Below are 12,835 nucleotides of genomic sequence, written 5' to 3'. Positions count from 1 at the left end.
CAGGGGCAGGTCCCAGCAGTTAAGAACGTTGGCCAGGAGCTGAAACACCCACCTAAGTTTGAATTCCATCCGTGCCATTTACTGTGTAACGTTGGGCATTTTATTTAACTTCTCTATACATTAGTTTCCTCTGATATAAATTATGGATAAAAATCTGGATAAGAAGAGTAACACAGGGTGTTTCGAGCACTAAATGGGATATAGTGAGTGGTACTTTGAGAACGGAGCTTGGTACATTGCAGCTACTTAATGAATACTTAGCTACAATCACCATCATTAGCAGTTTACAGTATTTTCATGTAATCCATCACACTTGATCTAGCCCTTTATCCCTATTTTACAGAAAAAGAAAGTAAGACTTTGAAGGGATTTGCCCAAAGGGATACAAATGGTAACTGGCAGTGCTAGGACGAAACTAATAGTATTTGTCAGCTGTTTAAAATAAATCCGTTTCAAAGGGTCAAAGACCACAGATTTATAAAGTTGGAGCTATTTCAGCAGATTCCCCCTTCTGGACACACGATACACTTTTCTTTAAAATAGTCGCCATTCAGAACACAATTCATGAAGCTTTTTCGGAAACAGATATTGATTTTATTTTAAGTAAAGTCTTTAGCATGGAAATTGGATGGGAGTGTGATTTTCTCTTTGGGCTCTGGTTCAGAGGAAATTGGATTTCCTAGAGCACCAGCTGCGGGGAAGCCACAGGTGCTCAACTCGGCAATCATGGTGGCTAATTGGGACACATGGACAGAAAATGCCCTAAATCTAAATCTTGTACCACGGCACTTTCATTTCTCCCATAAGAGGAAGCCCCAAAGGCCTTCTTGACTGGGGTTGCTAAGGGAAGCAAGGGCTGAGGGCAGGAAATATGGCCCACGGGGAGCCGGTGGTGGTCACAGGGTGGGGAGGAGCTGGGAGTGCGAGGGCTGCAGGACCAGGGCCGTCTCTATTCAACCGCTGCCGGCTTAGCAATGGTGACGGGACCATGGGCCCTTCCACCTGCGTCCTTCTGACTCTGAGTTGCAAGCTAAGGAGTAGAACCAGCAAAAGAACAATCCTGGGAATCCCTAGTTCAAACAACCACACGGCAGCAGGTAACAAGAATCTGGATGGTTGAATACGATAACACTGGGTACTGGAAGTAGAAAGGGTGGTGGGCAAATGAGTGAGAGCAGCTAGTAATCAGTTTCTGGGATTGAGAGCCCTGGAGTGGACCGTTCTATACCCTCCGTCTGAAAAGACAAGGAGATGGAGCCATATCACGTTCTATCTCCTGTGGACCACAGAAATCACAACTGTTTTACCAACACCAAACCCAAGCCGGGAGGAATTAAATCCTTTGTCCTAACAAGTAGCTGTGCGTGCCAAGTTACTGGTATCTATGTCTATGCCCTGAGTTCATCTCTGGGTTTTATATTTTTCTCCTACGTGGGAAGTCACTCCCAATTCATCCATCTAATGAACTAATCTTTCGAGACCCAGTTCTGGGGTCACTTCTTCTGCAAAGACATCTTTGGCCCCTCTAATCAGAGCTAAGACCTCTTCTCCGTCCTCCTAAGTCATCTTACCCAGACCTCTGTTGATACCATGAGAAATGACCGAACTCCTTACAGGGCCGGAAAACATGCTCAGCTCTGGAAGGCGGGGGGACCAAGCAGGTGTTCTGCCCTGATGGAAGGGCCTTCAGGCCTGTTTACTCCTGGTCCTTACCACGCCATTGTGATGCTTTGAGGACAGTGCCCGTGCCTCATCCATTTTATACCTCCAGAGTCTAGAAGGGCTCATGGAACAAAATAGGTACTCAACAGTGTAGAAAAAGTGGGAAACGGATGAACATAATGATTAATACACAATTATCCCTTGGTATCTGGGACAGAAAGGGTAGTTGTGAACAAAATCTTTCCTTTGAGTCCTTTTTTTGCTGTATCTATTCTACTGCTAACTTCTGAATATTTTCATTTGGTTTAGAAATAGACTTGGATTGAAGATTGAAATTTGAAGGCTTCTTGGAATTGGTGCTTTGTGTCAAATGTAGATCTCTAAACAAAATTTCTTTCTATCCCGTTGTCAGCCACCTGAGTCTGGTGCAGTTACTGTCTTGGCTACTTATTAATTATGTCATCTTAGCATAGTCACTTACATTCTCTAATCTTCCCTTTACTGAGCTCTGAAGTGGGAAGGATAATCGCTCAGTCTAGCAGAATTTGGGAGGAATTTAGTTCTTGCCCGGTGCTGACGTGTGTGCTAAAGCTCGATCATTGGTAGGTTTTGTTATTTCAAAAATGACGCAGGAGTGTGATTAATCACTCATTCAAATACACTGTGCCTCTCCACATTGTTAATATTGACCATGGTCTTGAGTGATGCCCCATCATACCTAAGTTTTGTATTAGGCTCTTATTATAAATAAAGAACTTCTGAATGCCAGATAAGCTTACCTTTGATGGCAAAGACTATGTGAAACATTCCATGACATTGGTGGTTTTCTACTAAGGAATTACTGATTTCAAAATTCTGAGTTTTAAGAAATTCAACAGAAACTGTCTCTTCATTCTTAGTGCAGATTTGTGTAAAACTTTATAGTTAACATTCCCTACAATCACTTATTGTTCTCCAGACCAGGATCAGAAAAAATAAAATAAAATCTCAATATTTTTCACACTGAAAAAAAATTTATTTAAGGTAATGGTACATGCTCAAATTGGGTAGGAAAATTCACTGCCATAAAACATTGAAACCTCTATTTCTGTCTGATTAAGAAACTTAGCCATGCAATTTATACTTTTAAAGCAATCCCCATCAAAATCCCAATGTTGTTGTTTTGCAGAAATAGAAAGATCCATCCTAAAATTCATATGGACCCTAAAGGAACCCCTAAATAACCAAAACAATCTTGAAAAAGAAGAACAAATCTGAAATTTTCATACTTCCTGATTTCAAAACTTACACAAAGCTACAGTAAACAAAACGGTGTGGTACTGACATAAAGACAGACACACAAACCAAAGGAATAGAATAGAAAGCCTACAAATAAACCCTTGTGTATATGGTCAAATGATTCTTGTCAAGGGTGCCAAGACCATTCAATGGAGCAAGGGCAGTCTTTTCAACAAATGGTGTTGGGAAAACTGGATACTTACAAGCAAAAGAATGACGCTGGACCCTTAACTTACACTATATACAAAAAGTAACTTGAAATGGATCAAAACCCAAAACTAAACATAAAAGTTAAAACTATACAACTCTTAAAAGAAAATATATAGGAAAATCTTCATGATGTTAGATTTGGCAATGGTTTCTTGGATATGATAACAAAAACACAGGCAACAAAAGAAAATAGATAAATTGGACTATGTCAAAAGTAAAATCTTTTGTGCATCAAAGAACATGACCAACCAAATGAAAAGGCAAGCCACAGAATGCGGGAAAACATTTGCAAACCATTTATCTAATAAGGGCTTAATATCCAGAATATATAAACAGCTCCTACACTCAACAACAACAACAGCAACAACAAAACTACTTGATTAAGGCAAAAATCTTGAATAGACATTTACCCAAAGAAGATATACAAATGGTCAATAAGTACATGAAAAGACCCTCAACATTACTATCATTAGGGAAATCAAGTCAAGACCACAATAAATACCACTTCACATCCATCTGAATGGCTATTATTAAAAACAAAACAGAACAAAACAACACAAAAAACAAGAAGCGTTGGTGAGGATGTAGAGAAATTGGAACTCTTGTGTACCGTTGGTGGGAATGCAAAATGGTGCAGCTGTGATTGAAAACAGTATGGAAGTTCCTTACTGTTAAAAATTAACATAGGATCAAACAATTTCACATCTGGGTATATACACAGCAGAACTGAAAGCAGGGATTCAAACAAATATTTGCACACTCATGTTCATAGTAGCATTATTCACAATAGCCAAAGGTAGAAGCAACCCAAGTGTCCATTGACAGAGGGAATAAACCATATGTGGTCTCTACATACAATAGAATCTTCTTGAGTCTTAAAGAGGTAGGGAATTCAGACACCTGCCACAACATAATGCTGGTAAAATCAGCCAGTCACTAAAGGACAGATAATGTATGATTCCATTCATATGAGGTCCCCACAGCAGTCAAATTCATAGAGACAGAAAGTAGATGGTGGTTTCCAGAAGCTGGGAGGAGGGGGAAATGGAGAGTGAGTGCCTAATGGGGACAGAGTTTTAAGTTTGGAAGATGAAAAAGTTCTGGAGATGGGTGGTGATGGTAGTCGCACAGCTACATCATGTAAATGTACTTCATGCTACTGAACTGTACACTTAAAAAAAAGTAAGGTGGTAAATTTTATGTTCTATATATTTTACCACAATTTTAAAAATTCTTAAAAAAGAACATTAGCCATATATAACTGGAAGTTTGCAAGGAGTGTTGTTCTGGAGGTCCACAGCAGCACTGAGAGAGGCTTATCAACAGTAATTGACAGCAACCTATGAGGACCTTGGGCTATGCAAATGAGCCCTAATTAAAGAAGTGTTTAATTTCCTTAAAGATAAAGGGTCCCTTAATAGACTAATAGTGGAAAGAGAGATCTGATTTTAAAGGGAATCTGTACGAAGCAGCCTCTGTACAACTGCCAAAGGGTGAACAGACGTATTAATATGGCTATGAAATTATTTTTTGGGTAATGTTGTAATTGGATAAAAGAAGACTACTTGAGTCTATGTTTAGTAATAGATGATAAATTCTGACTTTGTACTGAGTTTGTTTATTAAGATTAGGAACGTTGAACTCTTGATCAAATACAAAATCCTCCATTCACAAACCTGTCTCTATGCTTTTTTGAATTCTTGTTAAGGTAATATACAAACATCTGTTTGCACGTAGAGCCTAAAGTAGGACACGGGATCATTACCTTTACGTGGCTGCTTGGATCGCCAGACGTCTGTGGACCAACAGAACCTTTCCTGACGGGGTGTTGCTGATAATTTCAGAGACACAAACACTCGATTGGATCCAGTAACTACATTTTTCCTCTTCCACGAGATGCAGTCACTCTAGAGAAGAATAAAAGGGCAGAGGAATGCGGTTGATTATCATAATGCGACAAGGATCCTACCTGCGGGATCTAATCACCAGGGAGGTTTGCGCTTGAGGACAGAGGGTTGATGACAGCCAGGCTGTGTGCACAAACACACGGAGACACTACGGGGGGGACCTGGAGATCGTATCGCAATGCACTGATTTGTGATAAATGATTCCTTATAAAAAAATCTCTTTTGAAAACTAAATTGCTGTTTTTGATGTAAAGATTACACAGACTGTTAACACGGAGATCATATCACAATGCACTGATTTGTGATAAATGATTCCTTATAGAAAAATCTCTTTAGAAAACTAAATTGCTGTTTGTGATGTAAAGATTACACAAACTGTTAACACGTTCTCAATAAAACTAAGTGTAAGTTATCTTTGATTGAGTCTGAAAAGTATTAAGACAGTATGAAATATTTAGAAGTGAATTAGGGAAGCATAGTGATGTATCTGCATGTCAATACAGAGCTTTTATCATCATAGTTTGTCAGATGTGTTTTTATTTTTATCCTTGTCCATTCAAAAGACAGTAAATAAGCTACAGTCCTTTCCATATAAAAGGTTTTATAAGGACATCTTATTTGCTAATGAAAAAGGAAAACAAAATACAACCTCTTAAGTATTAATTTAAAATTTTCATTTGTTATAACTATAAAGCAACAACAAAATGCAGTGTTTAAAACGGCCTTTGTGCATAATCTTCTATGGTGAATAGGTACTTAGTGGGCACAGTTATTTTGAAGATGTTCTGAGATGTTACTAAATTGGTTAAGAATGGTTTGAATGGTATTCAGTGCAGTGGTTTTATGAAAAGGCATCTTAATTCTCATCATATGAAGAACATCAAGTAGACAAATTTAAATAAATCTTATAAACAAACCAACACAAAGCAAAACAATTAAGTGATTGGAAAATACATGAAAAGGATTGGATATTAATGATCAAAGCCACTCTATCTGATATAGTGCCAACACTTTGTTAAAAAAATCACATTTTAGTGAAATATTGTTATATTAATTTACATGTTTTACTTTTCTGGTCATCCTAGAAATTCACCTCTATCGCTTTAAGCATTTCATAATGTGCTGTGGATTCATCACATGGATCCCCATCATTTTGGGGACTCCATGGGGTTCTGGGAAGACAGCAAGGACAAAGACCACCGGGCTCACCCGTGAGGGGCGGGCAGTCAGGCAAATGACAGGCTTTTCAGTAAACTGATTAGGGTCTATAAGATCGAATTTTGTGGACAAAGTCGTATTTGACACATCCTCTGTTCTCCATGCCCACGTTCACGAATAAGTCAGGGAGTTGAAAATGCCTTTCTCATTCCCCACATGGACAATGCCCTCCTCTCAGCCGTTCATGGAGCTTCCTCCAAATATTGCTGTGTCTTGATCCTTGTGACAGTGACCTTGATCCTTTCCTTGTTCCCTTGAGCTCACGGGGAGCTGGGGCTCACCCACAAATACAAGACACTCTGCCGCCCTTTTGGAAGAAGGGAACTTATGGTGACTGTCAGCAGTAGACACCACCTCTTCTCCAAGAGGTATTTTCACCCCGGAGTCATTTATCAGATGTAGATTAAAAACGGGTGGGTTACAGGTTAAATGCCCTTGAAGGGCAGTTGATGTTTCTTATTAAATGTATACATATTTTGATTTAAGACAACTGAGATGTAAAATAGAAATTTCTTCTTTAAGGCAGAATTTTAAAAAATAGAATGAAGGAAACTGAGCTGATGATTCTTTGAACAAAACACCTCTCATTATGTAAGAATCCACAGAACCATCTACTAACGACTGAGTCCCTTAGTGACGTGATCTTGTAAGACATCATCTTTTCCCAATTACTCAGGTACAAGATGAAGGATTATGCTCCTATGGTTCTGGCTGTTTACAGTTTTCTGTCACATATGCTGCTCGTGATCATTTGTAATGGAATTTCCAGGATGAGCTCTTAAATGAAGTGTTTAGTGGGTAGCTTAGTTGCAAAACACAAATGACGCAAATAACACTAGCAGGCGGGGGTGCCTTCGGATGTTCAGCCCCACTGTGTCCTCAGGTACAGCTTTCCTGGCACCTTCCTCTCATCCACCATCACTCAGATGAGGATCACGGGGCTTTCTTTATAGCATTGGCCATTATGTGAAATTATCGTACACATTTTACTTTGTTTTAAACTATTTGTTTTGAGATAATTGGAGGTCACGTGCAGCTGGAAGAAATGATACAGAGATCCCATGTGCCCTTGACCCCACCGCCCCCGGTAATATCATCTCCTCAGACTCTAAGATATCGTCACAACCGGGATATCAACACCCATTCACTCCACTGATCTTGCTTTACTTGTGCTCCCGTGCATGTCTGTGTTTAATTGTATGTGACTTGATCACTTGTGTATGTCCACTGTACACCCGCACAGCCAAGGCACAGAACGCCATCACCACAAGGGTGGCCACCCTCTTATAAGCTCACCCACTTCCCTTCCCACAACCTCGAATCTGCCTTCCATTTCTATAATTTTGAGAATGTTCTATAACGCAGAGAACAGACTGGTCGTTTCCAGAGGCAGGGGATGGCGGCTAGGCCAGACGAGTGAATGGGGTCAAAAGCACAAACGTCTATTTGTAAAATCAGTAAGTCCTGGGAATGTAATGTACAGCATTACATCTGTGTACATTTGTGTCGTATATTTGAAAGTCGCTAAGCGAGTAGATCTTAAAAGTTCTCATCACACACAAAAAACTCTGTAGCTATGTGTGTTGATGATGTTGACTTTTTTTTTTTTTTTTGGCTGCATTGGGTCTTCGTTGCTGCGTGCGGGCTTTCTCTAGTTGCAGCGAGCGGGGTCTCCTCTTCTCCTCTTTGTTGCGGTGCGCGGGCTTCTCATTGCGGTGGCTTCTCTTGTTGTGGAGCATGGGCTCTAGGCGTGTGGGCTTCAGTAGTTGTGGCACACGGGTTCAGTAGCTGTGACTCACGGGCTCAGTAGTTGTGGCTCGCAGGCTCAGTAGTTGTGGCTCGCGGGCTCTAGAGCACAGGCTCAGTAGTTGTGGCTCATAGCCCACAACGCAACCATGGAGACACGGAATGGTTGCTGAGCAGATTTTGCCACACTGAACAACTGAGCTAAACCATCAAACACACCTCTGCCCAGCATGTTGTGGTGTCGACCAGCGCTCGGCACATGGGGGGTCGGGGATGAGGGACTGCTTGGGGAATGCCCACACCGGGTTTCAGTTTGGGGCTGTTGGGGTCCCTTCTCAGGAACCCAAATCATTTCTTCATTTTAACATAGTATGTAGTAGCATGTAGTAAAGAAGTGGTTTTAAGTAAAAACTCAGTTTTAGATCAGTGCGTTATAAATGGTTGCATTATAAAATTCATTTTAACTTTACCTTTATTAATATTCATGATAAGACCAATTTTGAATTTCCCCATTTAACAAGAGTGTGTATTGCTTAATTTTTAGATTAGTTATGTAGTGAATAAAAAGCATTGTTTGTCCCCGATTCAAGAATGATTGATTACATCATATTTGGTTTTTAGACTGATTATGTATTAAGAGATAGATTGAAATTTAGTAATTTATCGTCATGAAAAATAGACATAAATGACCTCCTGTTTGAAATGTTTGCATTTTGGGCTAAGGGAAACCAGATTTCTTTGTTTTCCCTCCCTTCCTTCCATCTTTCTTTTGTTCTTTTTAAAATTTGTTTCCAAATAGTGAGGTAGAAGAGAATATTCTAGGCTGATATTTGTAAGTACTTCTCCAAATATAACATATTATAAATGGGGTTATCTTTATATATATAGTAGTTAAAAAGCTTCTTTGATATAATTTTCACTCTATATTGTTTTTCCATTTACCATTTTTAAATGAGTTATCAGAGAAATTGTGACTGGCAATACGAGAAATCTGATCTATGAACGTAACTTTCGGAGCTGGTGTAGACCATTTTGAGGCAGGTTTGCTCCTTGCTAATTTGTATGTTATTATTAGTACTCCTTCTGCTTCTTGTTTTTACTAACGGCTTGCTGTGGATCTATGGCTTACATGGGATGCAGCTGCACATTAAAGAAACATCAGCAGTGCACCAAGGCCCCGCAAGCCACGTGGCTGAGGAGGGACAGCTGAGAGGGGGCCCTGAGCACACCCGGGGGCATCCAGGGACCGCCAGAACCCCCAGCAACCCAGGGCCTGTTTGGAGCCCCACAGAACAGTTCTGCTGGGAGCCAAGAGTATCTTTATTTGAGTGGTTTTAAATATAGACAATGAAACAGCTGTGTTTAGTGTCTTTGTTAACACGGACCCTGCTCACTCAACAACCTTGAAACCGAACCGATGGGAATCCAGCAGCTATTGTGGGAACACACTGTTATCAAGGGGTGAGTGTTTGTCAGTCACCAAATGTGCTGTCACCAGAGAAGCGCAGGGAGCAGTGGCTGGAGAGCTGACTTGTGCCCTCCTCCTGGGAGAAACAGGCCACTCCCTTGCCCATCTCAGCTGCGACCTGGGTTTTGGGAAGCACTCCTCCAATTCCAGGAGCTGAGAGCCTTCAGCCTCCACTCCAGACCATCTGTGGTCTGAGGACTGCAATTACCAGCCATCATGATGAACAACAGGATGTAATATTACATATCAAAAGATGTATTATGTGTTCTCACCAAAGTTATACACATACATAGTTTAGGGGTCAGGTAGCTGTACATGGCTTGTTATGGAAAACGGTTCCCCCAAATACCACCCGCATTCTACTCCCAGCTCCCCAGAGAGCCGGGTTTTCAACTCTTTCACCCTTCCTTTTGACATTGACCTCCATCCACATCCCTAACAAAAGCTCTCCCTCCTCTAGGGCACTATTTCCCACCCAGAAGCGTTCATCTGTCAACTTCCCAGCTTGGAGAAGAAGAGGACGCTTTCCAGCAGGCACACCTGCCGTCCTGTCTCAGACACTTCTGTGCCAATGCAGTCACGTGGGACATTACGTTAGACCATTAACAACGTTTCGTTGTCATGACTATGAAAACACTGTGGACGGTGGATCGTAGGTTTTACCACATCTCTCATCCGCAATCAGCAGCTGTGCTCGTGCACTTGTATCCTTCCTGTGTGCTTCCCAAGAGTTTATCCTCAAAGTCTCCCAATTAAGTAGCCTCCTCTCACTGCAAGCAAACACTGGGTGTCCATTTGGGGCCCTGGGTGACAGCTCAGGGAGCTTCCCGTGCGCTCCCATCCGGCCGTCTTACGTAGGGCCACCTGGAGGGCTGGATGGTCCCTTCTCCTCCAGCCCAACCTGTCTGCTCCTCCGTCTCCTGTTTACTGCATCCCCTGCCTTCCTCTTTCTCGGATGGATCATCGTCCATTGCTTCCCAGAGAAAGGTTCTTGGGAGAGCGTTTTTTTTAATTTTATTTTTTTACTATTTCCATAATACTTGTCTGAGTACAAAAATCTAGATCGGAATAATTCTTCCTCAGATGTTGGAAGGTTTCATTCCATTATCTTCTACCTCTTGAAGATTCTTTGTAGAATCCTTTCTGCTAGATGCGCATGCCCAGAATTATTAGGACTGTCTCTTGTTCCATGTGTGTTGTGGTGTTCCTGTAATGGGTGGGTGTGTGGATCTGTTTCCCTGATCATGGTGGGCGCCCTGCAGAGCTCCCAGGGATCTTCTCTTCCCTTCTTCTCTTTCTGGAATGGAACTGCTACAGTTCATACAGGACAACCTCTGAGTCTCTCTATCTTGGTTTCCATCTTTTTGTCCTTTTGTTCTTTTTTTTTTGAATTTTATTTTATTTATATTTTATACAGCAGGTCCTTATTAGTTATCCATTTTATACATATTAGTGTATACATGTCAATCCCAGTCTCCCAATTCCTCCCACCACCACCCCCCTGCCACTTCCCCCCCTTGGTGTCCATACATTTGTTCCCTACATCTGTGCCTCTATTTCTGCCTTGCAAACCAGTTCATCTGTACCATTTTTCTAGGTTCCACATATATGCATTAATATACAATATTTGATTTTCTCTTTCTGACTTACTTCACTCTGTATGACAGTCTCTAGGTCCACCCACATCTCTACAAATGACCCAATTTCATTCCTTTTTATGGCTGAGTAATATTCCATCGTATATATGTACCACATCTTCTTTATCCATTCGTCTGTGTCCTTTTGTTCTAATCACGTTTCCTTTATTTTACCTTCTCACCCTTCTAGTGAGACTTCTTAAAATGTAAATTTCAACACTCATATTTTTACTTTCAAAGTAAGCGCTCTTGGTTATTTGAATCATCTTCTCCCTCTTCCACTTAAGAAATATTTTGTTCTTGTTTAGTAAATGCAATAGTTGTCTCCCATAATCTGAGAAAGTTAATGGAAGTTTCTTTTTTCTTCTTGTATACTTTCTATTTCTTCCAATTTGCTTTGATCCCTTTTCTGTTGTGTTTGTTGGCTTGTTCTGGTCTCTTTCATATTAAGGGATTTTCTCAGGCATCTGGGGTCCTTGGCTGTTGCTCAGACTTCCCGGGGCGGCATCAGAAACTCTCCTAGAGGCCCTGCTCACATGGGCGATGCATCTGGGTCTTGGGCTTCTGTGTAGGATGTTTGACAGGCTCTTCCTGGGGCCCATCAGTTGCGTGTAGTGGGTGAGAGTCGGACTCTGCATCCAGACGGCATGTGCCTCAATTCCAACCCTTCCATTTATTACCTGTGTGCTTTTGGTAAGTTACTGAATCTTTTCTCTGTATCAGTTTCCTCATTTGTAAAGTGGTTACCACTGAGGAGTTTATAAAACTATTTTTTAAAAGTGTAATGTCATCGGGATTGTGTCTGATACACAGTAAGTGCTGTAGAGGTTAGGGGAGGGATCTTGAGGAGCTCAGTACTCAATATCTGAATTTCCTTTAGATCCAGCTTTCTGCATAGCATCCAGCCCTCAGCTGTTTCTATCGTCTCCCCAAAGAGACCCTCTGCTTTATTCCATCAAAGAGTAAACCTGGAGTTTTCTGCTGAAAAGAAATTATCCCTGCTGTCTACTTGGCTTTTAACCTTTCAACCGATCTGCCAGTTTCTAGTCCAGCTTCACCTTGCCTCCCATGGGGCCTGAGTCTGCCAATCCTGGAGGGACCGAGGGTCCTGAGAGGGGTTCTGAGCCCATCCGCCTCCTTGGGCTCTGCTACGTCACTTCTTCCTGTCTCTGCTCTCCAGCTTCAAATGGGGCCGCCATTATCCCCTCTCTGTTCTTTTTTTTTTTTCTTTTCTTTTTGATAAACATGACTCTTCTGTCATTTTAGTGGGATTTCAGGAGAGAGAAGAAGCTAATGTGCTTGGATCTGCCATCTTTAACTGAACACGCAAAGTCTAACATCTGTTCATCTCTTTTACAGAAAACCTGCCTTCCAAGAAAAGTACAGAGACAACACAGTATGTTTTTTAAAAAACTTTTTCCTCCTAAAGAACAGTCATCTAAAACCCCATCTTTATTTTGACTTGACTCTAAATAAGATTTGTGTGTTGAATACTAGCATTTATGCCTAAAACCAATGAGTAAAATGAATTTTCTCATTTTTGTCTCAATTGTCTGTTTCCTGGGTGATTAGCCCACAATGATTTCCACTTGATTGTTTCTCTTTTTCACCACATACCACCTTTTTCCAATCCCATCTTTCTTCCCTTTGACACAAATTCTGCCTTTTGATGTTACAGCCTCTTCTTTCTCTTCTGCGACCCTCCCCTT

General features: G+C 41.1%; 1 protein-coding gene across 10 annotated transcripts in view; it reads right to left on the bottom strand.

The window, feature by feature from the left end:
• The window catches only part of MYT1L (myelin transcription factor 1 like), a 406,818-nt gene that overhangs the window by 184,371 nt on the left and 209,612 nt on the right, over positions 1-12,835 (bottom strand). For all 10 annotated transcript variants that reach the window (XM_036873928.1, XM_036873935.1, XM_036873927.1 and 7 more), the window contains one exon: positions 4,916-5,057. The gene's annotated coding sequence lies outside the window, so the exon portion shown is untranslated. The remainder of the gene's footprint in view (positions 1-4,915; positions 5,058-12,835) is intronic.

The sequence above is a fragment of the Balaenoptera musculus genome, chromosome 13, assembly GCF_009873245.2.
Source record: "Balaenoptera musculus isolate JJ_BM4_2016_0621 chromosome 13, mBalMus1.pri.v3, whole genome shotgun sequence".
Classification (NCBI taxonomy): Eukaryota; Metazoa; Chordata; class Mammalia; order Artiodactyla; family Balaenopteridae; genus Balaenoptera; species Balaenoptera musculus.
Note: the sequence above shows the minus strand (reverse complement) of the source record. Positions and strands in the feature narration are given on the sequence as shown.